The sequence below is a fragment of the Calliopsis andreniformis genome, unplaced genomic scaffold (assembly GCF_051401765.1).
Source record: "Calliopsis andreniformis isolate RMS-2024a unplaced genomic scaffold, iyCalAndr_principal scaffold0001, whole genome shotgun sequence".
NCBI lineage: Eukaryota > Metazoa > Arthropoda > Insecta > Hymenoptera > Andrenidae > Calliopsis > Calliopsis andreniformis.
In genome coordinates, this window is record NW_027480422.1 from 20,591,947 (window position 1) to 20,605,306 (window position 13,360).

The window sequence follows — 13,360 nt, forward strand, 5'->3', positions numbered from 1 at the left end:
GCTACCGCCTTAGAAGTCAACGCCATAACTATAAAGAACAATATAAATACAACAGTTTTTCCATTGTATAAAATGAATAATTGCAACCAGTGTGAAAGACATGGTCATTTCTATGTTCCGGGCAACCTAGGCTTCACTCTAGGGCGTTGCTCCAACACATCGAATAGATACGGCCTTAGGAGTCAACGCCAGAGGCATAAAATACAAAATAAATACAACAGTTTTTCCATCGTATAACAAGAATAATTGCAACCATTGTGAAAGTGATGGTCATTTCTACATTCCGGGCAGCCTAGGCTTCACTCTATGGCGTTGCTCCAACACATCGAATAGCTACGGCCTTAGGAGTCAACGCCAGAGGCATAAAATACAATTTAAATACAACAGTTTTTCCATCGTATAACAAGAATAATTGCAACCATTGTGAAAGTGATGGTCATTTCTACATTCCGGGCAACGTGGGCTTCTCTCTGGGGCGTTTCTCCACCACATCGAATAACTACGGCACTAGAAGTCAACGCCTGAAGCATAAAATATAATATAAATACAACAGTTTTTCCATCGTATAACAAGAATAATTGCAACCAGTGTGAAAGTGATGGTCATTTCTACGTTCCGGGCAACATAGGCTTCACTCCAGGGCGTTGGCCCACCAGGTCGAATAGTTAGGGTCTTAGAAAACAACTCCAGACGCATAAAATACAATATAAATACAACAGTGTTTCCACGGTATAAAACGAATAATTGCAACCAGTATGAAAGTTATGGTCATTTCTACGTTCCGGGCAACCTAGGCTTCACGCTAGGGCGTTGCTCCACCAGATCGAGTAGTTAGGGCCTAAGAAGTGAACGCCAGAAGCATAAAATACAATAGAAATACAACAGTTTTTCCATCGCATAACAGGAATAATTGCAACCAGTGTGAAAGCTATGGCCATTTCTACGTTCCGGGCAACCTAGGCTTCACTCTAGGGCGTTGCTCCACGACACCGAATAGCTACGGCCCTAGAAGACAACGCCTGAAGCATAAAATATTATATAAATAAAACAGTTTTTCCATCGTATAACAAGAATAATTGCAACCAGTGTGAAAGTGATGGTCATTTCTACGTTCCGGGCTACCTAGGCTTCACTCTAGGGCATTGCTCCACCACATCGAATAGCTACCGCCTTAGAAGTCAACGCCATAACTATAAAGAACAATATAAATACAACAGTTTTTCCATTGTATAAAATGTATAATTGCAAGGACTGTGAAGGCAATGGTCATTTCTACGTTCCGCGCAACCTAGGCTTCACTCTAGAGCGTTGCTTCACCAGATCGAATAGTTAGGGCCTTAGATGTCAACGCCCGAAGCATAAAATACAAAATAAATAGAACAGTTTTTCCATTGTATAAAACGAATAATTGCAACCAGTGTGAAAGTTATGGTCATTTCTACGTTCCGGGCAACCTAGGCTTAACTGTAGAGCGTTGCTCCACCAGATCGCATGGTTAGGGACTTAGAATTTAACGCCAGAAGCATAAAATACAATAAAAATGCAACAGTTTTTCCATAGTATAACACGAATAATTGCAACCAATGTGAAAGTACAGGTCATTTCTACGTCCCGGGTAACCTAGGCTTCACTCTAGGGCATTGTCCGACCAGATCGAATAGTTAGGGCCTAAGAAGTCAACGCCAGAAGCATAAAATACAGTATAAATACAACAGCTCTTCCATCGTATATAATGTATATTTGCAAACAGTGTGAAAGTAAAGGTCATTTCTACATACCGGGCAACCTAGGTTTCGCTGTAGGGCGCTGCTCCGCCAGATCGAATAGCTAGGGACTTAGAGGTCAACCCCAGAAGCATAAAATACAATAAAAATGCAACAGTTTTTCCATCGTATAACAGGAAAGCTGCAACCAGTGTGAAAGTACTGGTCATTTCTATGTTCCGGGTGACCTAGGCTTCACTCTAGGGCATTGCTCCACCAGATGGAATAGCTAGGTACTTAGAATTCAACGCCAGGAGAACAAAATACAACATAAGTACAACAGTTTTTCCATCGTATAAAATGTATAATTGCAAGAAGTGTGAAGGTAATGGTCATTTCTACGTTCCGGGCAACCTAGGCTTCACTCTAGGGCATTGCTCCACCACATCGAATAGCTACCGCCTTAGAAGTCAACGCCATAACTATAAAGAACAATATAAATACAACAGTTTTTCCATTGTATAAAATGAATAATTGCAACCAGTGTGAAAGACATGGTCATTTCTATGTTCCGGGCAACCTAGGCTTCACTCTAGGGCGTTGCTCCAACACATCGAATAGATACGGCCTTAGGAGTCAACGCCAGAGGCATAAAATACAAAATTAATACAACAGTTTTTCCATCGTATAACAAGAATAATTGCAACCATTGTGAAAGTGATGGTCATTTCTACATTCCGGGCAGCCTAGGCTTCACTCTAGGGCGTTGCTCCTCCAGATCGTGTAGTTAGGGCCTAGGAAGTCAACGCCAGAAGCATAAAATACAATAAAAATGCAACAGTTTTTCCATCGTATAACAGGAAAGCGGCAACCAGTGTGAAAGTACTGGTAATTTCTATGTTCCGGGTGACCTAGGCTTCACTCTAGGGCATTGCTCCACCAGCTGGAATAGCTAGGTACTTAGAATTCAACGCCAGGAGAACAAAATACAACATAAGTACAACAGTTTTTCCATCGTATAAAATGTATAATTGCAAGAAGTGTGAAGGTAATGGTCATTTCTACGTTCCGGGCAACCTAGGCTTCACTCTAGGGCATTGCTCCACCACATCGAATAGCTACCGCCTTAGAAGTCAACGCCATAACTATAAAGAACAATATAAATACAACAGTTTTTCCATTGTATAAAATGAATAATTGCAACCAGTGTGAAAGACATGGTCATTTCTATGTTCCGGGCAACCTAGGCTTCACTCTAGGGCGTTGCTCCAACACATCGAATAGTTAGGGCCTTACATGTCAACGCCCGAAGCATAAAATACAAAATAAATAGAACAGTTTTTCCATTGTATAAAACGAATAATTGCAACCAGTGTGAAAGTTATGGTCATTTCTACGTTCCGGGCAACCTAGGCTTAACTGTAGGGCGTTGCTCCACCAGATCGCATGGTTAGGGACTTAGAATTTAACGCCAGAAGCATAAAATACAATAAAAATGCAACAGTTTTTCCATAGCATAACAGGAATAATTGCAACCAATGTGAAAGTACAGGTCATTTCTACGTTCCGGGCAACCAAGGCTTCGCTCTAGGGACTTGCTCCACCAGATCGAATAGCTAGGGACTTAGAAGTCAACGCCAGAGGCATAAAATACAATAAAAATGCAACAGGTTTTCCATCGTATAACATGAATAACTGCAACCAGTGTGAAAGGTATGGTCATTTCTACGTTCCGGGCAACCTAGGCTTCACTCTAGGGCGTTGCTCCACCACATCGGATAGCTGCGGCCTTAGAAGTCAACGCCAGAAGCATAAAATACAATATAAATACAACAGTTTTTCAATCGTATACCAGGAATAATTGCAAACAGTGTGAACGATATGGTCATTTCTACGTTGCGGGCATCCTAGGCTTCACTGTAGGGCATTGCTCCACCACATCGAATAGCTACGGCCTTAGAAGTCAACGCCATAACTATAAAGAACAATATAAATACAACAGTTCTTCCATTGTATAAAATGTATAATTGCAAGGACTGTGAAGGCAATGGTCATTTCTACGTTCCGCGCAACCTAGGCTTCACTCTAGAGCGTTGCTTCGCCAGATCGAATAGTTAGGGCCTTAGATGCCAACGCCCGAAGCATAAAATACAAAATAAGTAGAACAGTTTTTCCATTGTATAAAACGAATAATTGCAACCAGTGTGAAAGTTATGGTCATTTCTACGTTCCGGGCAACCTAGGCTTAACTGTAGGGCGTTGCTCCACCAGATCGCATGGTCAGGGACTTAGAATTTAACGCCAGAAGCATAAAATACAATAAAAATGCAACAGTTTTTCCATAGTATAACAGGAATAATTGCAACCAGTGTGAAAGACATGGTCATTTCTACGTCCCGGGCAACCTAGGCTTCACTCTAGGGCGTTGCTCCACCACATCGAATAGCTACCGCCTTAGAAGTCAACGCCATAACTATAAAGAACAATATAAATACAACAGTTTTTCCATTGTATAAAATGAATAATTGCAACCAGTGTGAAAGACATGGTCATTTCTATGTTCCGGGCAACCTAGGCTTCACTCTAGGGCGTTGCTCCAACACATCGAATAGCTACGGCCTTAGGAGTCAACGCCAGAGGCATAAAATACAAAATAAATACAACAGTTTTTCCATCGTATAACAAGAATAATTGCAACCATTGTGAAAGTGATGGTCATTTCAACATTCCGGGCAGCCTAGGCTTCACTCTAGGGCGTTGCTCCTCCAGATCGTATTGTTAGGGCCTAAGAAGTCAACACCAGAAGCATAAAATACAGTATAAATACAACAGTTTTTCACTTGTATAACAGGAATAATTGCAACCAGTGTGAAAGCTATGGTCATTTCTGCATTCCGGGCAACCTAGGCTTCACTCTAGGGCGTTGCTCCACCAGATCGAATAGTTAGGGCCTAAGAAGTGAACGCCAGAATCATAAAATACAATAGAAATACAACAGTTTTTCCATCGCATAACAGGAATAATTGCAACCAGTGTGAAAGCTATGGCCATTTCTACGTTCCGGGCAACCTAGGCTTCACTCTAGGGCGTTTCTCCACGACACCGAATAGCTACGGCCCTAGAAGACAACGCCTGAAGCATAAAATATAATATAAATAAAACAGTTTTTCCATCGTATAACAAGAATAATTGCAACCAGTGTGAAAGTGATGGTCATTTCTACGTTCCGGGCTACCTAGGCTTCACTCTAGGGCATTGCTCCACCACATCGAATAGCTACCGCCTTAGAAGTCAACGCCATAACTATAAAGAAAAATATGAATACAACAGTTTTTCCATTGTATAAAATGTATAATTGCAAGGACTGTGAAGGCAATGGTCATTTCTACGTTCCGCGCAACCTAGGCTTCACTCTAGAGCGTTGCTTCACCAGATCGAAGAGTTAGGGCCTTAGATGTCAGCGCCCGAAGCATAAAATACAAAATAAATAGAACAGTTTTTCCATTGTATAAAACGAATAATTGCAACCAGTGTGAAAGTTATGGTCATTTCTACGTTCCGGGCAACCTAGGCTTAACTGTAGGGCGTTGCTCCACCAGATCGCATGGTTAGGGACTTAGAATTTAACGCCAGAAGCATAAAATACAATAAAAATGCAACAGTTTTTCCATAGTATAACAGGAATAATTGCAACCAATGTGAAAGTACAGGTCATTTCTACGTCCCGGGCAACCTAGGCTTCACTCTAGGGCATTGTCCGACCAGATCGAATAGTTAGGGCCTAAGAAGTCAACGCCAGAAGCATAAAATACAAAATAAATACAACAGTTTTTCCATCGTATAACAAGAATAATTGCAACCATTGTGAAAGTGATGGTCATTTCTACATTCCGGGCAACGTGGGCTTCTCTCTGGGGCGTTTCTCCACCACATCGGATAACTACGGCACTAGAAGTCAACGCCTGAAGCATAAAATATAATATAAATACAACAGTTTTTCCATCGTATAAAAGGAATAATTACAACCAGTGTGAAAGTAATGGGCATTTCTACGTACCGTGCAACCTAGGCCTCACTCCAGGGCGTTGGCCCACCAGGTCGAATAGTTAGGGTCTTAGAAAACAACTCCAGACGCATAAAATACAATATAAATACAACAGTGTTTCCACGGTATAAAACGAATAATTGCAACCAGTATGAAAGTTATGGTCATTTCTACGTTCCGGGCAACCTAGGCTTCGCTCTAGGGACTTGCTCCACCAGATCGAATAGCTAGGGACTTAGACGTCAACGCCAGAGGCATAAAATACAATAAAAATGCAACAGGTTTTCCATCGTATAACATGAATAACTGCAACCAGTGTGAAAGTACTGGTCATTTTTATGTTCCCGGTAACCTAGGCTTCACTCTAGGGCGTTGCTCCACCACATCGAATAGCTACCGCCTTAGAAGTCAACGCCATAACTATAAAGAACAATATAAATACAACAGTTTTTCCATTGTATAAAATGAATAATTGCAACCAGTGTGAAAGACATGGTCATGTCTACGTCCCGTGCAACCTAGGCTTCACTCTAGGGCATTGTCCGACCCGATCGAATAGTTAGGGCCTAAGAAGTCAACGCCAGAAGCATAAAATACAATATAAATACAACAGCTCTTCCATCGTATATAATGTATATTTGCAAACAGTGTGAAGGTAATGGTCATTTCTACGTTCCGGGCAACCTAGGCTTCACTCTAGGGCATTGCTCCACCACATCGAATAGCTACGGCCTTAGAAGTCAACGCCATAACTATAAAGAACAATATAAATACAACAGTTTTTCCAATGTATAAAATGAATAATTGCAACCAGTGTGAAAGACATGGTCATTTCTACGTTCCGGGCAACCTAGGCCTCACTCTAGGGCGTTGCTCCAACACATCGAATAGCTACGGCGTTAGGAGTCAACGCCAGAGGCATAAAATACAAAATAAATACAACAGTTTTTCCATCGTATAACAAGAATAATTGCAACCATTGTGAAAGTGATGGTCATTTCTACATTCCGGGCAACGTGGGCTTCTCTCTGGGGCGTTTCTCCACCACATCGAATAACTACGGCACTAGAAGTCAACGCCTGAAGCATAAAATATAATATAAATACAACAATTTCTCCATCGTATAACAAGAATAATTGCAACCAGTGTGAAAGTGATGGTCATTTCTACGTTCCGGGCAACCTAGGCTTCACTCCAGGGCGTTGGCCCACCAGGTCGAATAGGTAGGGTCTTAGAAAACAACTCCAGACGCATAAAATACAATATAAATACAACAGTGTTTCCACGGTATAAAACGAATAATTGCAACCAGTATGAAAGTTATGGTCATTTCTACGTTCCGGGCAACCTAGGCTTCACTCTAGGGCGTTGCTCCACCACATCGAATAACTACGGCACTAGAAGTCAACGCCTGAAGCATAAAATATAATATAAATAAAACAGTTTTTCCATCGTATAACAAGAATAATTGCAACCAGTGTGAAAGTGATGGTCATTTCTACGTTCCGGGCTACCTAGGCTTCACTCTAGGGCATTGCTCCACCACATCGAATAGCTACCGCCTTAGAAGTCAACGCCATAACTATAAAGAACAATATAAATACAACAGTTTTTCCATTGTATAAAATGTATAATTGCAAGGACTGTGAGGGCAATGGTCATTTCTACGTTCCGCGCAACCTAGGCTTCACTCTAGAGCGTTGCTTCACCAGATCGAAGAGTTAGGGCCTTAGATGTCAACGCCCGAAGCATAAAATACAAAATATATAGAACAGTTTTTCCATTGTATAAAACGAATAATTGCAACCAGTGTGAAAGTTATGGTCATTTCTACGTTCCGGGCAACCTAGGCTTAACTGTAGGGCGTTGCTCCACCAGATCGCATGGTTAGGGACTTAGAATTTAACGCCAGAAGCATAAAATACAATAAAAATGCAACAGTTTTTCCATAGTATAACAGGATTAATTGCAACCAATGTGAAAGTACAGGTCATTTCTACGTCCCGGGCAACCTAGGCTTCACTCTAGGGCATTGTCCGACCAGATCGAATAGTTAGGGCCTAAGAAGTCAACGCCAGAAGCATAAAATACAAAATAAATACAACAGTTTTTCCATCGTATAACAAGAATAATTGCAACCATTGTGAAAGTGATGGTCATTTCTACATTCCGGGCAACGTGGGCTTCTCTCTGGGGCGTTTCTCCACCACATCGAATAACTACGGCACTAGAAGTCAACGCCTGAAGCATAAAATATAATATAAATACAACAGTTTTTCCATCGTATAAAAGGAATAATTACAACCAGTGTGAAAGTAATGGGCATTTCTACGTTCCGTGCAACGTAGGCTTCACTCCAGGGCGTTGGCCCACCAGGTCGAATAGTTAGGGTCTTAGAAAACAACTCCAGACGCATAAAATACAATATAAATACAACAGTGTTTCCACGGTATAAAACGAATAATTGCAACCAGTATGAAAGTTATGGTCATTTCTACGTTCCGGGCAACCTAGGCTTCACCCTAGGGCGTTGCTCCACCAGATCGAATAGTTAGGGCCTAAGAAGTCAACGCCAGAAGCATAAAATACAATATAAATACAACAGTTTTTCCCTTGTATGGCAGGAATAATTGCAACCAGTGTGAAAGCTATGGTCATTTCTACGTTCCGGGCAACCTAGGCTTCACTCGAGGGCGTTGCTCCACCACATCGAATAGCTGCGGCCCTAGAAGACAACGCCATAACTATAAAATACAATATAAATACAACAGTCTTTCCATCGTATATAATGTATATTTGCAAACAGTGTGAAAGTAAAGGTCATTTCTACGTTCCGGGCAACCTAGACTTAACTGTACGGCGTTGCTGCACCAGATCGCATAGTTAGGGACATAGAATTCAACGCCCGAAGCATAAAATACAATATAAATACAACAGCTTTTCCATCGTATATAATGTATATTTGCAAACAGTGTGAACGTAAAGGTCATTTCTACGTTCCGGGAAACCTAGGCTTAACTGTAGGGCGTTGCTCCACTAGATCGAATAGTTAGGGCCTTAGAAGTGAACGCTCGAAGCATAAAATACAAAATAGATAGAACAACTTTTCCATTGTATAAAACGAATAATTGAAACCAGTGTGAAAGTTATGGTCATTTCTACGTTCCGGGCACCCTTGGCTTAACTCCAGGACGATGCTCCACCAGATCGAATAGTTATGGACTTTGAATACAACGCTAGAAGCATAAAATACAATAAAAATGCAACAGTTTTTCCATTGTATAACAGGAATAACTGCAACCAGTGTGAAAGTAATGGTCATTTCTACGTTCCGGGCAACCTAGGCTTCACTCCAGGGCTTTGGTCCACCACATCCAACAGTTAGGGCCTAAGAAGTCAACGCCAGAAGCATAAAATACAATATAAATACAACAGCTTTTCCATGGTATATAATGTACATTTGCAAACAGTGTGAAAGTAACGGTCATTTCTACGTTCCGGGCAACCTAGGCTTCACTCTTGGGCTTTGGTCCACCACATCCAACAGTTAGGGCCTAAGAAGTCAACACCAGAAGCACCAAATACAAAATTAATACAACAGTTCTTCCATCGTATAAAACGAATAATTGCAACCACTATGAAAGTTATGGTCATTTCTACGTTCCGGCCAACCTAGGCTTCACCCTAGGGCGTTGTTCCACCTGATCGAATTGTTAGGGCCTAAGAAGTCAACGCCAGAAGCGTAAAATACAAAATAGATACAACAGTTTTTCCATCGTATAACAGGAATAATTGCAACTAGTGTGAAGGTAATGGTCTTTTCTACGTGCAGGGCAACCTAGGCTTCACTACAGGGCGGTGCTCCACCAGATCAAATAGTGAGGGCCTAAGAAGTCAACGCCAGAAGCATAACATACAATATAAATACAACAGCTTTTCAATCGTATATAATGTATATTTGCAAACAGTGTGAAAGTAACGGTCATTTCTACGTTCCGGGCAGCCTAGGCTTCACTACAGGGCGGTGCTCCACCAGATCAAATAGTTTGGGCCTAAGAATTCAACGACAGAAGCATAAAATACAATAAAAATGAAACAGTTTTTCCATCGTATAACCGGAGTAACTGCAACCAGTGTGAAAGTACAGGTCATTTCTACGTTCCGGGCAACCTAGGCTTCACTGCAGGGCGGTGCTCCACCAGATCGAATCGTTAGTGCCTTAGAAGTCAGCGCCCGAAGCATAAAATACAATATAAATACAACAGTTTTCCCATCTTATAAAACGAATAATTGCAACCAGTATGAAAGTTATGGTCATTTCTACTTTCCGGGCAACCTAGGTTTCACTAGGGCGCTGCTCCACCAGATCGAATAGCGAGGGACTTAGAAGTAAACGCCAGAAGCATAAGATACAATAAAAATACAACAGTTTTTCCATCGTATAAAAGGAATAATTGCAACCATTGTGAAAGTATTGGTCATTTCTATTTTCCGGGCAACCTAGGTTTCACTCTTGGGCGTTGCTCCACCACATCGAATAGCTACGGCCTTAGATGTCAACTCCAGAAGCATAAAATACAATATAAATACAACAGCTTTTCCATCGTATAAAATGAATGATTACAAACAGTGTGAAAGTTATGGTCATTTCTACGTTCCGGGCAACCTAGGCTTCACTTTAGGGCGTTGCTCCACCAGATCGAATAGTTAGGGACTTAGAATTCGAAGCCACAAGCATAAAATACAACATAAGTACAACAGTTTTTCCATCGTATTACAGGAATAATTGCAACCAGTGTGAATGTGCAGCTCATTTTTACGTTCCGGGCAACCTAGGCTTCGCTCAAGGGCGTTGCTCCACCAGACCGAATAGCAAGGGATTTAGAAGTCAATGCCAGAAGCATAAAATACAATGAAGGTACAACAGTTTTTCCATCGTATAAAAGGTATAATTGCAACCAGTGTGAAAGTAATGGACATTTCTACTCTCCGGGCAACCTAGGTTTCACTCTAGGGCGTTGCTCCACCAGATCGAATAGCGAGGGACATAGAAGTAAACGCCAGAAGCATAAGATACAATAAAAATACAACAGTTTTTCCATCGTATAAAAGGAATAATTATAACCAGTGTGAAAGTAATGGTCATTTCTACGTTCCGTGCAACCGAGGCTTCACTCTAGGGCGTTGCTCCACCAGGTCGAATAGTTAGGGCCTTAGAAAACAGCTCCAGAGTCATAAAATACATTAAAAATACAACAGTTTTTCTATCGTAGAAAAAGAATAATTGCATCCAATGTGAAAGTGATGGTCATTACCACGTTCCGGGCAACCTAGGGTTCACTCTAGGGCGTTGGTCCACCAGATCCAATAGTTAGGGCCTAAGAAGTCAACGACAGAAGCACCAAATACAAAATAAATATAACAGTTTTTCCATTGCATAAAACGTATAATTGAAACCAGTGTGAAAGTTATGGTCATTTCTACGTTCCGCGCAACCTAGGCTTCACTCCAAGGCGTTGCTCCACCAGATCGAATAGCTAGGGCCTTAGAGATCAACGCCAGAAGCATAAAATACAATATAAATACAATAGTTTTTCCATCGTATAAAACGAGTAATTGCAACCAGTGTGAAAGTAATGGCCATTTCTACGTTCCGGGCATCCTAGACTTAACTCTGAGGCATTGCTCCACCAGATCGAATACATAGGTCCTTAGAAGTCAACGCCAGAAGCATAAAGTACAATCAAAATCCAACAGTTTGTCCATCGTATAACAGGAATAATTGCAACAAGCGTGAAAGGAATGGTCATTTCCAAGTTTCGGGCGACCTAGGCTCCACTCTAGGGCGTTGCTCCACCAGATGGAATAGCTTGGGCCTTAGAAGTCAATGCCAGAAGCATAAAATACAAAATAAATACAACAGTTTTACCATCGTATAAAATGAATAATCGCAAACAGTGTGAAGGTAATGGTCATTTCCACGTTCCGGGCAACCTAGGCTTCACTCTAGGGCGTTGCTCCACCAGATCGAATAGTTAGGGCCATAGAAGTCAACGCCCGAAGCATAAAATACAAAATAAATAGAACAGTTTTTCCATTGTATAAAACGAATAATTGAAACCAGTGTGAAAGTTATGGTCATTTCCATGTTCCGGACAACCTAGGCTTCACTACAGGGCGGTGCTCCACCGGATCAAATAGTCAGGGCCTAAGAAGTCAACGCCAGAAGCATAAAATACAATATAAATACAACAGCTTTTCCATGGTATATAATGTACATTTGCAAACAGTGTGAAAGTAACGGTCATTTCTACGTTCCGGGCAACCTAGGCTTCACTCTAGGGCTTTGGTCCACCACATCCAACAGTTAGGGCCTAAGAAGTCAACGCCAGAAGCATAAAATACAGTTTAAATACAACAGTTTTTCCTTCGTATAAAACGAATAATTGCAACCAGTATGAAAGTTATGGTCATATCTACGTTCCGGGCAATCTAGGCTTGAATCTAGGGCGTTGCACCAGCACATCGAATAGCTACGGCCTTAGAAGTCAACGCCAGAAGCATAAAATACAATAAAAATCCAACAGTTTTCCATCGTATAACAGGAATGATTCCAAACAGTGTGAAGGTAATGGTCATTTCTACGTACGGGGCAACCTAGGCTTCACTCGAGGGCGTTGCTCCACCAGATCGAAGAGGTAGGGCCATAGAAGTCAATGCCCGAAGCATAAAATACGTTAAAAGTATAACAGTTTTTCCATCGTATAACAGGAGTAATTGCAACAAGTGTGAAAGTGATGGTCATTTCTACGTTCCGGGCAACCTAGGCTTCACCATGGGTCGTTGCTCCACCAGACCGAATAGTTAGGGATTTAGAAGTCAACGCCAGAAGAATAAAATACAATATAAATACTACAGTTTTTCCATCGTATAACAGGAATAATTGCAACCAGTGTGAAGGATATGGTCTTGTCTATGTTCCGGGCAACCTAGGCTTCACTCTACTGCGTTGCTTGTCCAGATCGAATAGTTAGTGCCTTAGAAGTCAACGCCCGAAGCATAAAATAGAAAATATATAGAACAGTTTTTCCATTGTATAAAACGAATAATTGCAACCACTGTGAAAGTTATGGTCATTTCTACGTTCCGGGCAACTTAGGCTTCACTCTAGGTCGTTGCTACACCACATCGAATTGTTAGGGATTTAGAAGTCAGGGCCAGACGCATAAAATACAAAATAAATCCAACAGTTTTTCCATCGTATAAAACGAATAATTGCAACCAGTGCGAAAGTAATGGTCATATCTACGTTCCGGGCAATCTAGGCTTCATTCTAGGGCGTTGGTCCACCAGATCCAATAGCTGGGGCCTACGAAGTCAACGCCAGAAGCACCAAATACAAAATAAATACACCAGTTTTTGAATCGTATAAAACGTATAATTGCAACCAGTGTGAAAGTAATGGTCATTTCTACGTTCCGAGCAACCTAGGCTTCACTCTAGGGCATTGCTCCACCACATCGAATAGCTACGGCCTTAGAAGTCAACGCCAGAAGCATAAAATACAATAAAAATCCAACAGTTTTCCATCGTATAACAGGAATGATTCCAA